At 34.9% G+C, this 18,595-nt stretch overlaps 1 pseudogene; it reads left to right on the top strand.

The window, feature by feature from the left end:
• Positions 1 to 17,092: 17,092 nt before the first annotated feature.
• On the top strand, positions 17,093 to 18,333 carry LOC122124903 (annotated as a pseudogene).
• The last annotated feature ends 262 nt before the right edge of the window (positions 18,334 to 18,595 follow it).

Here is an 18,595-nt window from a genome sequence, read left to right as displayed (position 1 = left end):
AACATCTGGAAGACAGAAATCATTTGACAGAAATTTGATTCATGAGAGGGAAAGGTCGCAGGCTCATTTGTACAATCTCATTGTAGGCATTTGTGTTGAAACCTGGCTATTGGGTAACATGTGAAAGAGTACATTGGATTACCTGACATAACAGACATTGCCTGTGACTATGCACCATTCCAGTCTTCAAAATCTAAACTCGTGCGTGTTAATTTAAATAAAAGCTCATGTTCGAGACTGTTTGGTCCACACAGACCGGGGTCCTTATTTTGAGGCTTCAGACCAGTGCTTTTGTTTATAACCATTCCTGTTTTACACCCCTTCCTTTGTGCACCTATGCCTTACTGAGCTGGCACCAGGACAAGCCTTTGAATTTGACTCCCCTCCTGTCTTAATCCCTCCATTTCTCCAGCTACAACTCATTTCACATGCTATCTCTGTCTTTACATTAGTTGTTCTTTTACTAATCCCCACCAGAAAACCCTTATATTCATGTAAATCCCACCATAAATAACCTAGTGAAAGGAGTGTTTACTATTGGCTGAGGCTCTCATCTGTGGTTTTGCTCCCTAATAAATCTGTGTTACACGATCTCATTTTTCTTCATGGCTTTTGAGTCTGACAAATGATTGATTGGGTTTGATGTAATCCCACTTATCCAGACTTACTTTGGAAGTTTTAAGCTGTACCAAGGAGCCCTCATGTTTCTCCTAACTTCCTGTAACATTCTCAAGGTATCTGGAATTACATGGAGGTTTTCGATCCATTTGGAATCGATTCTGATACACGGATATATATAAGGATCTAAATTCGGTTTTCTGTATACTGCCAATTCTACCAGCACAATTTGTTTTTCTTCCATTCTGTGTGTCTGGCTTCCTTGTCAAAGATTATTTACCTATAGGAGTGGATTCATTTCTGGATCTTCAATTCTGTTGTATTGTTGGAATTCTGTGCTTCCATTGGAAAGAATGCCATTATCCCATTCCTGAACAAAAGGAAAGACTGGAAAAAAATGATATTAAGTGAAATAAGCCAGATCTAATTAAATATATGCTGCATGGTTGTCCTCATTTGTAATAACTAGATATGTCTATAAATCTACAAGTTAATCCAATAGTTAGTAAAAGACATACAATTACAGTTGGATATGATTAACTAAAAGCACTTTAAGCATTCACATGACAGGAACAAGGGAAATTATTCTTAGGAGAGGATCACAATGTCTCAATACCTATGTGCATATGATCATATAAATGTTGCTTATTGCAATGAACTCTAAGAATCAATCATACTTGTGAAATACATCTATCTGTATATAATTTTAAAAGATGTCATAAAAATAACCAACTTCTCTGTAAACTCAAAAGCAAAATTCTAAGTTTAGAAGATAAAATTGAAAAATGCTTTCAGCACATAAACTTAAATACATAGGGAAAAAAGTGGGAGAGAAAAGATAAGATGAAAAGTAGAATAGGTAACTATTGAAGAATTCATAAACTATTTCCAAAAGTATACAAGAGAGCAGGGGTACATCTCAGTTGTAGGACTAGACTAATATATACAAAGCCATAGGTTCAATCTCCATGAAGGCCTAATAATAAGTTAATAAATAGTCGTAATACAATAATTACCTGAAATAAATGCTTTCATATTAGAAAGGCCTGAATCCTAAAACAGTAAATAAATTATTCTCAACGTTTGTATCCAATGACAAGAAACTACAAGAATGAAGAGCAAATATTTTCCTTTTCTAGCCTTTCCTTTCCTTTTCTGGTTTATTGTTTTCTTTTTTCCTTTGACACTACTGGTGCTTGAAGTTGCTAATGCTCTAATCACTTTAGATTATTTTTCAGGCTAAACCTCCCTTGAGGAATGATAACTTACCAATGGCTTCCACAAACGTGAGATAACAGGAAAATTACACTATATCTAGCTTTCTTTGTTTTTGTAGTTTCTCGCAAATTTTTATTTTTCAGAACTGGCCTTGATATCAGTCTTCTAAGTCTCTGCCTTCTAATTAGCAAAGTACATATCTTCTCAAGCTTGGACCCACACTATATTTCAGTTTAACCATTCAATATTGACTTCAGTTCAACCAACGTGAACTATTGGGGAAATATATGGACACCTCATTCCCACTGGTAGGCAATTCTGATGAAGATGAGGACCAAGATAAATAAGTGAGGAATGGTATCAGTTGCAAAAAAAGAAAATGGAATAGTATCCAAACAATTTCTTATTTGCGCTGCCGAAAATAATCGGCTTACTACAGTTCCAAGACTACTTTTCAAAAAGGCCACTCATGTGAATACTAAGGATGAAGATGAGTATACCCCTCTGCATCGGGAAGCCTACTGTGGACACTTAGACATTATCCATTAGTTGGTGGCTCAAGAGGCAGATATTCATGCAATAACTGTGGATGGCTCGACACCCCTGCACAGTGCTTATATGTGGAATAATACGAGAGTGTCTTCTTTCTTACTGCATCATGATGCAGATACCAATGCCCAAATTTAAGGCCTCTTGACCTCTTGCATGTTGCTGCTGGGAATAGAGATAGCAAAAATACGCTGGATCTCCTTCTGTTGAACCGTTATCTCAAACCAGGTCTAAAGAACAACTATGAAGAAACTGTATTTGATATTGCCGAAAGGATAAGTATGTATCACTACCTCTTTGAAGTTGTGGAAGCTGTACAAATTTTTCCTAAGTAATAATGTTTCTGTTAAGCTTCTCAAATTTAAAAGTGCCAGTCCATTCGTTGGTCCATACAAAATATTTTCACAATACAAAGTAACAGCAATATCTTACTGTAAAAATTCATGCATTCCATGGTATTCTTCCAAGTCAATTGCCTGACTTTGATGTCAAAATGTATTCAAGAGTTTTTGTATACATCTATAATAATTTCTGCAGAGTTTGTGATTTTTTAAATCAGAAATAATTTTAACTTATCTGTTGAACTGAGTAGTACAGAAACTAAAGTTATTTCTAGTGCTTGTCTGAGAAAATTATATTTTAAAATATTCTATATTCTGTTGTTTGTACAATTTCCATAAAGTATTTCATTCTCTCCTAGATATAATACATTGAATTCTACATCGTTTTATAATATGTAGGTTCATTAATAAATGTGTCCTTTAAGATTGCATTCCATATAGAAACAGTTTAAGTTTCCTTTTTTTCCTAGGTCCTTATACTATTTTATTTCTTTGGGATAAAATGACAATGTTATCTAATTTAAAAAGTTTTGTAAAGTTTATGCTTTTTAAAGGCCTTCCTAAGTTGAAAACTTAATATACTGATGTCAAACTTACTTTCAATTCTATGAATTACATATATTGTTACATTCGTATTTTTGTACTCAACTTTTTAATAACTTTTTTTCATTTCTTGCTTCTAAAGAATGAAAAAAATTGGACTACTCCACAAATTTTCAAATTATCCTGTATTTCATATCATCTCTGTATTGTTGTAATTTTGGTATACGTGCTGCTGAAGCATGTAGTATCTTCTAAATTTAAACAGTTAATGATGCAATCTTTATGTAGGCATATATCTTTGGTTGCCTATTTGTAACAAGGAAACCTTATTGTTCCTTAAAAATGCTATTGATCTTCTTTTCCTAAAATTCTATGTATAGTGGAAAAAATTTTATATTGTTCGGTCTATTGCTCACATTTGCAATTTTTTTGTCAATGAATATTTTTTTTTCATTTTAAATTTGATCATACTTTGAAGCATTTATAGCCAGGTCCAAAGATGATGGCTTTTTCAAATACTTATTTATCCAACTGAGTTAGCTTTGTGGAGCTAATGGATTCAAAGTAAGCCTTGCTTAAGAGCTACTTGTAAAATTCTGCAGCATAAAATTTCCCAAATGAGGTCTTACTGGCCCAAATGTCTACCTGACCATTTACTCTTCTTCCATGTAGCAACAGATCAACCAGAATATCTTACCCTGACAGCATAGATTGTCTTACTGAAACTAAACTATTATTAGTTACAAGGGATCATAGAGAGATGAACAATTCAGACAGAACTGTTCAGAATAGAAGGTATTTTATCAAAATACAATTATTTAATTTACCTACCATTTCAAAAGCAGCTAAAGCCAAGAAGGTGAAAAAATTGTTCATATGCATGATTACCTAATGTTCTGGCCTGTCAAGCATCCAACCAGCCAGGAACTTAAACTACTGCCTTTCTATCACCAAATATTCCCAAAGCTCCAGGAGAAGTCCATATGTTTCTCCTCATTATTAGGCCTTAAATTGGTAATGTTTTAATCAGAGTGTTTCCTCGTGTGTCCAGGTTGTAAATCTGCAAATGGTAATGCTTTATTTCTAACTCTCCAAACACTGAGGTAGAGAAAATGGAATAATACTTTAAAACAGAGTTGCCTTTGATACCCTAACCACAACAGAACAATGCAAAACATGTGCCCATTTTATTATATTATATATAGTTATAAATTTTATATTTATATGTGCTGATTTTATATTTCACACAGTGAATCTTACTAGAAATAATTGATAATTTGACAAAAAATTTTATTTCTTTATTCCAATAAATAGATTGGAATATAAACAATTAGGTTTAGAATATATATTAAAATATGAAAAGTATCAATGCAATGTATTTCGTACAAACTTGTGATATCTTCAAAGTGCTCTTGGTCTTCTGAATTCACATGGTAAAAAAAAAAATGTTGTTTTCCTATAATCTATAAAGTATTTTATTCTGCTGCTCTATTTATTATTTTAACTCGCTGGTCCTAAACAGTTTTTCTCCATATTTCTGAAGAATTCCTACTGATTATACCCAAATTTTGCTGATATGGTATCTACAAGATATTTTTTTCTGCAGGACCCACAGTTCCTAGGATCCCAGGTCCAAGTTACCTGCATCATCAAATAACAGAAGCAAGACTTCTCACCTAGGCCCATGCAGCATGCCAACAGAAAGTAATTGAAGACCCATCTCAATTTCTCATTTCCTATAATTTTTCAGGGACCGAATTCTTTGAGAAAAAATGAATTTTCAGTAAGCAATTGTGAAATGCAATGCAACTTAAAATAAAAGATGATATCACAAAATCTGAGAGAATGTACTGTAGTTCAAACTTTCAATTTACAGATGACCAGTCCATATGAGTGAATGTAATCAAAAATATCACAAGATTATTTTTATACCACTCTCCTAATGATTAATGAAAGATTTCAGTCCAGCATATATAGGCCAAAAAAGTAGATCCTGGAAGGATAGAGCCATAATTGGTCTACCAAGACCAGGAAAACTTGACTTAGAGGTCAAATATAATTCAGAAAAACATTAATTGAGAAGATCCTTAGTACTTCAAAACACTGGTACTTCAATAAAACTTGGTTCCGTAGTATAAAAATGTCGTCATTCTCAAAACAATGATAACCTACATTTAATATCCTGAAATTATATTCTTTTTCAAATACACTTTTAAACATCACATTCACCTAAATAACATTTGACAAATAGATTATACTTAGTGGCATTACAAGTTTTTCAAGTGTAGGGAGCAAGTTACAATAGAGTTGATTTATTTACCCAGCACCAATGCCAAACAGGCTCAACTATTCATTAAAGTATAGAAATAGTTCCGCCCACCATTTGTGTGTTAGTAGATGCCTTTTAGAAATGTGTTAAATAGATCAGCCTCCTATATTTCAAACCCAAATGTTAGCTAATAAATTAAATTTCATCACTTAAAGAAGGTACATTTGAAAAAGTCACAAATAGTTGCCTCATCATATGTTGTTTTATGTTTTCCCCATCTGTCTAACATAGTAAGAATATGACTTTAAGTCTTGAATATGGGTATTCATCAGAGATGTGACAAACATAAAATCTGTCTTCTATTTCTATCATATTCCTCGATAGTAGTAAATCTTAGTTTTCTCCATTTTCCAAAACTTATATGTAGTAGATATTATCCCATTTCAAACAAAATAATCACAAACCATTCTACAAAGACATTTATAAAAATTGGTAATTAGGAATACATTCTAAGCCATTTTAAAACTTTCTTTTTGACTAAAGATTAATCTTCCAAATGGATGAGAATAAAAGCATGTCTAGGTCCTTCACATCTACAGTCTTACAAATTATTATTGCAGATGAATGAATTATGGAAATATAAGCTGACATCAGTTTAAATATATGCAGGATTGAAACTCCATGTAATGTATATAAAACTTTCAAAGTATTAACAGTTTACCAGAATGACTACCAAGAAATTGAAACCAGAGAAGAATAATAGTAAAGACGTAGAATGAATGAAAAATGGAACAAGTGGCAAGTATAGTTAGAATACTCAATGTACACATGTGATAAAGGAAGTGGTAAATCTGAAATAAATCTTGAAAAGGGGGTTGGTTGAGAATGATAGAAAAAGTAACTCTGATCCAGGAGCATTGGACAATTAGATGAACATATTTAATTGAAAAACACTTGCACGACCTTTTGAACTTCAGTTAAAAAACACAACAAAAAACAAAAACACATAAAACTCACAACCAAAGAGCAATCCCTAGAGAGTATGAATATGACCTCTCAAAATTTTAAGGAGTTAATGAAGGGCAGTCTTGGGAAAAGCAAACAATGCTTTTCAAAGAGGGCAGTTCGGGGTAGGGGAGAATTTTGAATAGATTTAAATAGATTGTCTAAGGTTATAAATCACCTACATCTGCTGCAAATATTATCTTTCTTCTGTGAGTTCTCTTTGTCTGAAATGGGTACTGCAGTCCTGACCCACACTTGATAGCTTCTGAAGATAGAATGGAAGAAACAAGATCAAGAACCTAATAGGTGCTGTCCACTGGAGAGAAAACAATCCTCTATGTTTTATCTCATCTCTCTTCACTACTCTTTTTTCATACTTTTAAGTGAACTGATTTTGAATTATATTTTTCTTTCTTTGTTCTGGCAAAGTAATTGGTCAAAGTTGTTCACTAAATATTATTTCCCTTTTTATTCTATCATGATGTTTACTTGTCCAAGAGTCCATTAAACTTCACCTTTGCATTTGGTTGCCACGACAACCCCACATCTATGTTAATGAGGACAAACTCTAATGTAAAACTTTGTCTCCAAAAAATCGTTCCCAGATGCTGTGATCACAAATATTTGGCTATAATTTTTTTTTTAACCTTGAAAGTCTTCTTGTGTCTAAAGTGCCCACAAAAATAAGTACTCCACCACTTTTTAGTTCAATCGCTTCTAACCTCAAAGATATATTTTGATAACAAGATGCTTAGAGGAAATCAAAGAATACTCCACTTTTATCTTCTCTCTTAAGACTCTCCTTAGATACCATATCAGTTTCAGTGAAGTTATTCTTTGAAAAATTATTTCAATAGATTATTCTTCTCTTTTTTTTATTTTTTATTTTTATTTTTATTTTTTTTTAATTTAATTTTATTTTATTTGAGAACATACTGTACAGAGGGGTTACAATTACATGGGCAGGATAATGCATACATTTCTTACCAAGCATTGCAGCCTCCTCCTTTGTTTACCCTTCACCTCCCTTCCCAGCCTCCCCCTTCCCTCCCACCCAATCATACCCCCCCACCCACCCCCCAACGACATTGTAATGCTGGTTTTGACATGACATTTTGTACTTCTCATTGTTGCAACAGGTCCACCTGAATCCTTAAACGACTTGTTTGTCCCCATCTCCTCCACGAACCCTCAAATATGTATTTTAATGTTTTTGTTTCTTTCATGCATGTGTTTCTAACGCATTTACAAGATTATTTCTTTGTTGCTTTGTATGTCCCTCCCCCACAGTGTAACCCCCGCTTTCACTATATTTGATTATTCTTCTCTTGGTCTTACATTTGTTCAGCAAGATGTATGGGAAAGAAGAGTTAAATCATCCATTCCTTGGATGACAGTGTCTGTTACAAAGGACAATGCTTCTATGTCTAATTCTATGTTCTCCTCTTAGCTCTTGCTTGATTTCCAATTAATCCCTGCTTCTTGGCTTCAAGTCCAGTGAAGCTGAAGGACTATAAGGTCCCCCAACCCCACTCCGCCCCACTATATCTTCATATTTTCTCTTTAAAACTCTTTTAAGTTGCCTCATTTGGACGCAGAATTTATTTTCATGTCTTCATTCAATCTGTTCTGCATTGTAGTCAGCCAAACAGGCTCTATAAAATCACTTTAGGTAGCAAAAATATGAAGACAATATATATAAAAAGTTTAGGCCTCCCTCCACTTCTGAAGCCAATATGCTTAACTAGGTCTTCTAAGAACACTGTTTTCTTACCCTTTCAATTTGCTCAATTCTTTTCTGATCCTAAAATTTTTGGCTTATGTAATAAGAGAAGTCTTTACTATCTCATGTTAATAAGGATATTATTTTTTGTGAGCTACTTAGAAATGTGTAATCATTGGAGTATCCAATCAGATTTTCTTCTGTGTTTCAGTGCTTCATGTTCAAAGACATTGTAGAAAGTGTTACAAACAGAAAAGTGTGAACCCAATACCTTGTTTCATATTGGAGGGCACTTTCGCCCTAAATATTTTGACCAAAATTATCTTTTTCAAAGAATTATTTTGGTAGTTAAAGGTCAATTCACAAATTCAGATATCTTAGTTTTTTAAGAACTTTGAATTTACACAGTGAGAGTATATTTCCTGGGTAAGGACAATTCTCAAAGGAACCTACAGGATTTACAGTAAGATTTCTAAAGTTTGTTTAGTGTGAAAATGAGCTATCGTCACCCACATTGCTCTCTCTTAACTAAGTCTCCATAGATTTCTTTGCATGAAAGCCTATTTTCCCAGGCAATTTTTTTAATAAGCTAAATTATTAAAAAGTTTAAACAATCAAAATATACCTGTCATAATTTTCAAACTCTTTTGAAATTCCTTTATCAGAATCACATATTCACTAATCCTAATTCAACCTTTACCATCAAAAACAGTTAACATGCTGTTTTCATGATATACTGTCCACACAACTATTACTGTCCAGTGGGTTTATGTGTATATATGACCATATAAGCTGATGCTGAGCAAAATGAACTTTAAGATAGGGAACAGAGATTTTGTTTGTAGTTGTTGTTTGTAACGTATTATGTAATTTCTTTTTTCTTTGGGTTTTTTCCCTTATGGTTGTTCCCTGCTGTATTTGATTTTGGTGCCCTGTGTATTGTGTATACATTTACCTTAATTAGGGAAGGGAAGTTCAACAACAAAATGGTGAGACAAAGGACAAAAGGAAAACCAATGCAATAGCAATACTCACATGACAATATGTTGGAAATGTACATTACAACTCTGAAGAGTACTGAGGTGAAGGAAACTGTGAGAAAAATGAAGGAGGGGCTAACAAGTTTGAAAAGTTATGTATTCATTACCTTACAATTACTGTAACCCCATTGTACAGCAATTTGATAATAAAATTAAATTTTAAAATAAGCTGCATAAAATATAATTGCACTCTATTTTTACAGTAAATATTATTCTTTATTTTATGTAGTAATTTTTTTTAAAATCAATACTATTTGGCATCTAATTCGAAACAATTACTCCTTTTTTATCAGAGCGTCACCAACTTGAATGTTATCCAACTAGACAATATTTTCACAATAAACTTGCCAATATTTTGAAAAAAGAATAAATTTAGTACTTTCTCACACTAAAACCAAAAACAGTTTAACTCTATGGAAACCAAAAACTTTTAAAAGTAAATCATACTGAGCATGTTTAAAATGTGAAGATTTACACTAAATTATTGTAGTTATAATGCCATCATTTATTTCTAGGGGCAAACACATTTTGTGTCAAGCCTAAATGAAAATATAACACAGTATATACAAAGCTTTGATAAAACACAAGTTTGGCTTACAATGGGAACACTTAAGTTTGCATGTGCAGTGGTGTTGCAGGGTTGTTAAATCCATCCTTTTGATGAACTTGACATGATGAAATTACCTAACCATACAGTTCACTGGACAGATACTGCTGTTTTATATATATATATATATACATATATATATATATATATATATATGTATATATATATACATATGTGTATATATATAATATATATATACACACACACACACACATATATATATATTTATATATATATATATACACATATGTATATACTTATATATTAAGTGGCACATAAATAAAAATAAAAAATTTACAATGAATAAATTTAGTGAACAGATAACCTTTCCCAAAAAATTATTTTACCTGAGGCCAGGCGCTGGTGGCTCATGCCTATAATCCAAGCTACTCAGGAGGCTGAGATCTGAGAATCGCGGTTCAAAGCCAGCCCGGGCAGGAAAGACCGTGAGACTCCTATCTCCAATAAACCACTAGAAAACCGGAAGTGGCGCTGTAGCTCAAGTGGTAGAGCGCTCGCCTTGAGCTGAAGAGCTGAGGGACAGCGCCCAGGCCCAGAGTTCAAGCCCCATGACCGACCAAAAAAAAAAAATATTTTACCTGAATAAATTCATGTCTTATAGTCTCCAATTCTATATCACACTTAAATGTCTGTGGATCCCCTTCAGCTTTTTCATAATATTGGATTTTTTTTGTTTTTCAGATGAAAAAGCCTGTCAATAAATATACTTGTATGATATTCCTTTCTTTAGAAAATGAAAAGCACATCGTGTAATCTGGCTATTTATGTGTCTTCAAAATCAACTTTCATAATTTCAAGTACATATTGACTTCGACTTAGATCTCTCTCATTTTCTTCCAATAATACGTATGGAAAGGAGAAAATGAAGGATCATTCTGTTACTGTGGGAGCTTCTGCTATTAATCACTGGAATAAATATTATGAAAATAAATCTCTGAAATTATTTAGAGAGATGACTTGAAAGTTACCTTTCTACACACTCATGTTAGTCCCTCAACTAAATCAGAGAATTTAAAATAAGTAACATTTTACCTGGGAGCCAGTGGCTTATGCCTGTAATCCTAGCGACTCAGGAACTGAGATCTGAGGGTGGTAGTTCAAAGCTAGCCCTGGCAGGAAATCCATGACACTCTTACCTTCAATTAATCACCAGAAAACCGGAAGTGGCACTGTGGTTCAAGTGTTAAAGTGCGAGCATTTATCTAAAAAGCTTAGGGAGATTGCCCAGGCCTGGAATTCAAGCCCCATGACCAAAAAATATAAAAAAGGAAAAAAAGGGCGAAAAGCAACATTTTAAAACTAATGTGCACATATACACAAAAATTGTCTAGAAATAAAATTATAACAGCCCCTGGACTGGCAAAAAAAGAGATTAAAGTGAAATTGCTTTCAATCATTCATGTAGACAATCTGTACTGAGGGCAGGGTATTGGAGCTCACATCACTAACTAAAGGGGTAGAAATTGAGAAGATCACTGTTCAGAACCAGTGTGCAAGGAAAGTAATAGGATTCTCATAACATCTTAAAGCCTGGGACGTTGGAATGCATTTGTGATACTAGTTACTTGGCAGACAGAAGTGAAGAACTTAGCCTCTGTTCAGCCCTCAGCAAAATTGATAATGTATGAGCAAAGTAACTACATTGAAAAAAGTATTGTTCTAATGGTAGAATACTTGTTCAGCCAACAAAATATCTAAATTTATACTCATTTCCTAAAAGAGAAAAAAAAGCAAAGAAAGAAAGAGAAAAGAAAGAGAAAGAAAGCAAAATAGAATAGGAGGAGGAGAGAAAGGAAGGAAGGAAGGAAGGAAGGAAGGAAGGAAGGAAGGAAGGAAAGAAGGAAGGAAGGAAGGAAGGAAGGAAGGAAAAGAAGAAAGAAAGGAAGGAAGGAAGGAAGAAAGAAAGAAAGAAAAGAAAAAAGAATAGAAAAGAAAGAAAGGGCGGAAGAAAGAATGGGAGGAAGAAAGAAAGGAAGAAAGAGAAGTATAAATAAAAATCTCAGCAGGTGTTAGATGTTAATAATGACCCTAAATACTTTTAGTTATAAATGCCATCATTTAATTCCCTGGGAAGAGACATTTTGTATCAAGCCCTGTTGTATGGACTTGGGACCCACGAAAGACCACCAGAGACCACGACCAATGCAAACAGCAAAAGAGACATTTATTTGCAAGCTCAAGCTTGGTCCTCCGCACATCAGGTAACCAGTGACGTTAAGAGTCCCAGAGCACAAAATCAGCACAGCCTTCATAGTACTGAACAAACAAGTTTAGGGAATTTCCACACAAGCAGTTAAATGATTGGTTTGAGTCCACCCTAACTGCTCTGCCCTTTTTCTGAACTATTGGTTTATCCTGTTCCTGGAACACTTGGGCAACTGTTCTTCTTTCTTAAGGGTGGACAGGGTTGGTGGCATCCTGTATTTTTTTTTATCTATCTTGGGGTTACTCTGAGGGCAGCTTAGCACAATATGGTGTGGTTAATCTCAAATTGGAGTTACTTTGGCTCTTCATTTTCTCCTCTTCTAGAACATCGGGGACCAATCATGGTCTCCTAATTGGCACAGTCTTCTATATTTAAAGTTTGGTATTGGGATCTCAGAACTAATAGATGGACTGTGCTGATTCTCTTTTTACAAAGGACACCAGTCTACAAGGTCCGATTGTGAGTAACAAAATTAACAGTAACAAAGGCCCTTACATTTTCTTCCAGCAATCCTGAGTCGGTATACCACACCTAACTTACCTTTATACCAGCTGTACTCGTAAGCTCCAATTTGCTACATACTTAAACTTTCTGATGTTTGTCTTCTTTACGACATTTTAAGACAATCCTTACTTTTTAAATCATTTCTTATCTAGAGGATTCCAATTTTTCCCAAATTCCTTTCTTAAGTCTTTCTTTACTACACTCCTCTTCTTTACAATTCCTTGAGCTCCTTTGTGGCTAGAATTTAAAACTGCCCATTTTTCCTTCGACTTGTGGAACCAAGTTATCTCAGAAAGCCTCAAGGCACCAGTGGGATGAAAAGCTTTCTAGATTTTAAGGCTAAGATTAGGGCTGGTTCTCATTCCTCCCTCTACTTCCATTTTTTAAAAAAAAATCTCTCCTTTATCTTTAAAACACACCCAGGAGGAAGCAGGTTATTACCATACCAGAGCCAAACTAGGCTGTGACCCTGATGTATGTAAGGCAAGCCAGTGATATACTTGACCACAATATCCACTGTGGGAATAGAGAGGTTACTGAATATCACCAAAAGAATGTCCCACAAGATCTTAGTATTAGCAGCGTTCAACCAGGAAGCATTTTCAGGTGATGGAATCAGGCAGGAGTTGAATGTACTTTTACCAGTGTGGGAGTGGTCTGGGTGATGATATAGATTTCCTCCAGGTGACTGTCAAGCTGTCATTGAACTTTACCCATTAGGGTGTGCAGCAGCAGCAGCAGTAGCAGGGTCTCTCAGTGTCTCAAAGGGACTGTCACACCTCATGCTAGGCTGCAAATTCCCACACAGACCGGTTAAGGATACATTGCATAAGCTTGGCAGGCTATGACCCCACTAGTTTTTAAGACTATTTAGACAGTAGACCAGGACAATTAACCAAGATAACAATTTTTTTAAACGAGATAGTTTTTTAATAAGGCTAGGATTTTCTAGGCAGATATAGAAGCCTCAGTCTTGTACTATTCTTTCCCATGTCTTTTCCTTCTGTCTATTTTGCCACATTTTTTAAAAAAAGTGACTGTGGTCCCTTGTTCTTAAAAGGCGATGGTGAGCAAAGATTCATCTTCTGTCACTTCTTCAAGCTGACTCAGGGGTGTTGATCCTACCTAACCAGGAACTTATATCCTAAGCCTATTTTACAAAGAGGTTACCAGGATTAGATGTCATTAAGAACAACATTTTAACTTTTGACAAATTCACAGACCTTTTTTCTGACTACAGCAGTGTAGATTATTTAGTCTTCTGGTTTGCAAAAGGATCTTTCTGGATGGCTTAGTAATGTGATCTCTAGTAACCTAAGAATGTCTGAGTTACCTATGCAGGCCTTCAGACAGATATCAATAGAAACACACTCTCAGGTTTACAAACTTTTTCCTGAGCAGATGAATTTCATGTAGCTGGAGTCAGCTCAAAAGTTACTGCCAATTAGAGCTTTGGGCACATACAGAGGTTAGGATCTAAACTATCCTCCACATTTTACAACCTTAGCTTTTTAGTATTATCACAGATGACTGACTAGTTCCTGTCCCTTACAAGTGATAGACTTTAGGCATGCTTACAACCTATCTTCCCATGACCTCCTGACTCTGACCAATTTTTGAAGGGCCATATACAAATGACTCTAGGATCTGACATTATTTCTGCCATTCAAGCAGTGGCTTACAATCTCTGGATGCTCCTCCATTGCTTTTTGTCCCAGGAGTGTCTTCTCCACACTGGGAAAAATGCCTCATTGGCATTTCCCTTAGTTGGTTGCTGGACTTGAACTTAGGGCCTGAGTGCTGTCCCTAAGTTCTACAGCTCAAGGCTCACGTTCTGCCATTTTGAATCCGAAAGCAGCTCTGCTTACTCTTTCAGCCTTTTGCTGGATGAGTAGAGGTGACAGTCTCTCACTTACCTTTTTCTGCCCGAGCTGGATTCGAACCAGTTGCAAATCAATGAGTCGCAAAAATGCCACTTTATTCCAAGTGAAAGCAAGAAGGTGATCAACATAGAAGTAGCTTTTAAGCGAATCCTTACCTGAAACTTACTAAGAACCAAAGTTACATCTGACAAACTTACAAGAATCCTCACTCCTTTTTGTCAACCTGCTGGGAACTGTTAAAAAAATACCTATGAGAGAAAACTGAAATAGTAATTAAGCAATTATTTTGGTAATCCAAATTTTTCCTTTTTGTACTTTGAGGGAAATGTTTAGAATAATTTTATTTTTAAACTTTATATACAGAAATCCATTCCTAATTTATGAGCCTCCTATTAATTTGCTTTAATATTCTATACTTTAGTTTTTAGCTGCACTTTGAAAAATCCCTTGAACTCTCAAGGCTAGGTGTGTTACTCATTTCCTCTTGGCTGTTTGTTTTAAAACAGATACACATGAAATCATTTAAACTCAAATAACATATTTTCTTAATGCAAAAATTACAATCACCATCATTTTACCAAGAATCTAGACTTAACACCTTTATGCCTTAAAAAAAAACATATCCAATGGCAGAATATCATTGAGAGCAAATCACGTTGTACAAATAAACTTTTTAACCCTCTTTTTAAAGCCTTCTTACTTTTAATTTTAACACATCCAAGAGGCAGTTTTAGCAATGTTAATCGGATCTTCACATCACTCGTTTTTACCATCACGTCTCCAGTGTCTATCTGCAGGAAACAGTGAAAGAATAAAGATCGGCCACTTAGCCCTTCCTGTGGAAAGGCCACGCACCCAATCCGACTCTTTAGCATTAGATGAACTGTGTTTGTGCCAGCTTGCCCTCTTTCACCATGCGTGGACTCCTCCCATGGCCTGTTCCACCATGCATGACCAGCTAAACTGCACTTCTGCATGTTCACCATTCACTCCTAAAGAAAGGTATTCTGTTAGCTTCTAAGTTTCTCCTTTTTGTTAAGTCAGATATATTGATTACAGTATAAACAGCTTTATGCATTCTAAAATACCAGATTTTCTAATTTTCAAGTTAAAGAATCCTTACAAAAACCTATTTTAAACAATGTGAAAGTGCTTTAAAATGTTTTGGTAATGTCAAACCTCATAAGTTTTTGAATTTTAAAATTAAACTCACACAATTGTTACAAAATGCTAACAATTTCTATCATGAACAAGTTCACAAACACATACAAAACACACTCAAATCTTCAAGCAACCCCAAATCAAAATCAGTTGTACGTACATTTTCTAAAGTTTTCAAACAAAAAATTAAGAAAATATTTCTTTTAAACGAAGTAATTTTGTAGAGCTTCATTTTCCCAGGGTTTGCTTGTTTAGCAAGGCAATTCAACAATTGGTCTTGAATTAAACTGGCCTGATTTTTATCCAATTTTATTTTTATTTATTTATTTTTCTTAATGTGTTTTTTTTAATTTTGAAAATACTGTACAGAGGGGTTACAATTACATGAGCAAGATAATGAGTAAATTTCTTATCAAGCATTGTACCCTTCTCCTTTGTTTTCTCTTCCCATCCCTTCCTATCCTACCACCACCTACTCCCCCAACTCTCCTCCCTTCCTCCCCCCCACCACAGTTGTAAAGTTCGTTTTCAACATAACGACTTGTACATCTCATTGTTGCAATGGGTCCAAATGTATCCCTATATAAGCGATTTATTTTTTCCCTTCCCCTCCACAAATTATACCGACATTAAATACAGTGAAAGAAGGGGTTATACTGTGGAGGAGGGACATACAAAGCAACAAAGAAATAATCTTATAAACGTGTCAGAAACAATCACATGAAAGAAAAAAAACATTTGAATACATATCTTAGGTTCATTTCCCGAACATCACCTTATCTGACCTTTTCTGCTTGACTCATACATATACTACTTATTGAAAATAAGGGAAACTATGGAAACTATGTTTTTTTGGACCTGGCATACTTAACTTGATATAATTTTTTCAAGTCTTTCCATTTCCTAACAAACGGGCCAATGTCATTCTTTCTGATGGAGGCATAGAATTCCATTGTGTATATATACCACATTTTCTTGATCCATTCATCTACTGCAGGGCATCTGTGTTGGATTCATATCTTAGCTATGGTAAATAATGCTGCAATAAACATAGTCGTGCTGGTAGCTTTAGTGTGGTCTTGTTTGTGATCATTTGGGTAAATGCCCAAAAGTGGGATTGCTGGATCATAAGGGAGCTCAAGCTAATTGAAAACGTTGGCAAAGTAGCAGGGTATAAAATTAACCCTCAAAAAGCAATGGCTTTTCCGTATGCCAGCAATCAGAAAAGTATGTCTAAAATTAGGAAAGCAACTTCATTCGTAATAGCTCCACAAAAAATAAAATACCAAGAAATTAACTTAACCAAAGAAGTGAAGGACATCTGTGATGAAAATTTTGAAAATTTGAAAAATGAAATCAAAACAGAACTTAGAAATTGGCAAAAACTTCCATGCTCCTGGATTGGAAAGGTCAACATTGTGAAAATGGCAATACTTCCCAAGGCTATTTACAAATTCAATCTGATACCTATCAATATTCCAACATAATTCCTCAAGGAAATAGAAGTTGCAATCCAAAAATTCATATGGAATAATGAAAGACCCCAAATAGCAAAAACGATCCTCAACAGAAAGAGCAGTGCTGGAGGAATATCAATATCAAATTGCAAACTCTACTATTTAATCCATTGCAATCAAAGCAGCTTGGTACTGACACAAGAACAGACCTCAGGACCAATGGAATAGAATTGAAAACCCAAATAATTGTGAAGCCAAGCAGAAGTTTCCTTTTCATTCGGCACCAGCATTGGATGTTGACTGGCAGAGCAACAACACCTTTGCTTCATGTAGTACAGATTTGTGCATTCATGTCTGCAAATTAGGACAACACAGATCTATTAAAACATTCCAGGGACATACAAATGAAGTAAATGCTATCAAGTGGGACCCCATTGGCAATCTTCTGGCCTCCTGTTCTGATGACATAACTTTGAAGATATGGAGCATGAAATAAGATAATTGTGTACATGATTTGCAATCACATAATAAAGAAATTTATACTATCAAATGAAGTCCAACAGGACCAGGGACAAATATTCCAAATGCCAACCTTATGTTAGCAAGTGCGTTCTTTGATTCTACTGTTACGTTATGGGATGTAGACCGAGGGATTCGCATCCATACTTTGACAAAACACAAGAACCTGTGTACAGTGTTGCTTTCAGTCCTGATGGCAAGTATCTGGCAAGTGGTTCTTCTGACAAATGTGTGCACAATTGAAACACAAGCAGTTGCTCTAGTTCACAGCTATAGGGGAACAGGTGGAATTTTTTTTTTATATTTGCTCTTTTATTTTAACTTTCTTTTTTTTAATTTTATTTTATTTTATTTGTGAACATACTGTACAGAGGGGTTACAATTATATGGGCAGGATAATGCGTACATTTCTTACCAAGCATTGCAATAGCTAGTATATGTATGAGTCAAACAGGTGGAATTTTTGAAGTTTGCAGGAACGCAGCAGGAGACAAATTTTGAGCCAGTGCATCAGATGGTTCAGTTTGTGTATTAGACCCAGAAATAGCGCTACTAGTTGGAAGCCATGGGCCGACTATGAATGTGTACATAGCCAAAATGACTGTCCTTGACCCATGTACTGCTACAGTCCCACCTGAACCATGGCCAGTCCACTATATCCAAATCTAAGAGAAGTATATCCATGCAATGTATATATACAAAATTGCACCCTGAAGATGACAGAGTTTTGTCACAGCTTGTGAATTCTGTTCACCAAGTGCTGGAATCTAATCTGCTGTGCCACTAAAATAGCATTTAGTAGTTTGGGATATGAAAAACAGAAGAGAGAAATAAATATACGCTATAAAAGCAGACCATATATGTACCAGAGTTTGTTTACTAATGACAGCCTTGTTTCTCCCCTTTGAATCAATCAGCAGACACCACTGAT

This window comes from Dipodomys spectabilis, unplaced genomic scaffold (genome assembly GCF_019054845.1).
Source record: "Dipodomys spectabilis isolate Male_0828 unplaced genomic scaffold, ASM1905484v1 ptg000253l, whole genome shotgun sequence".
NCBI lineage: Eukaryota > Metazoa > Chordata > Mammalia > Rodentia > Heteromyidae > Dipodomys > Dipodomys spectabilis.
This window is presented reverse-complemented; position numbering and strand designations above follow the sequence as displayed.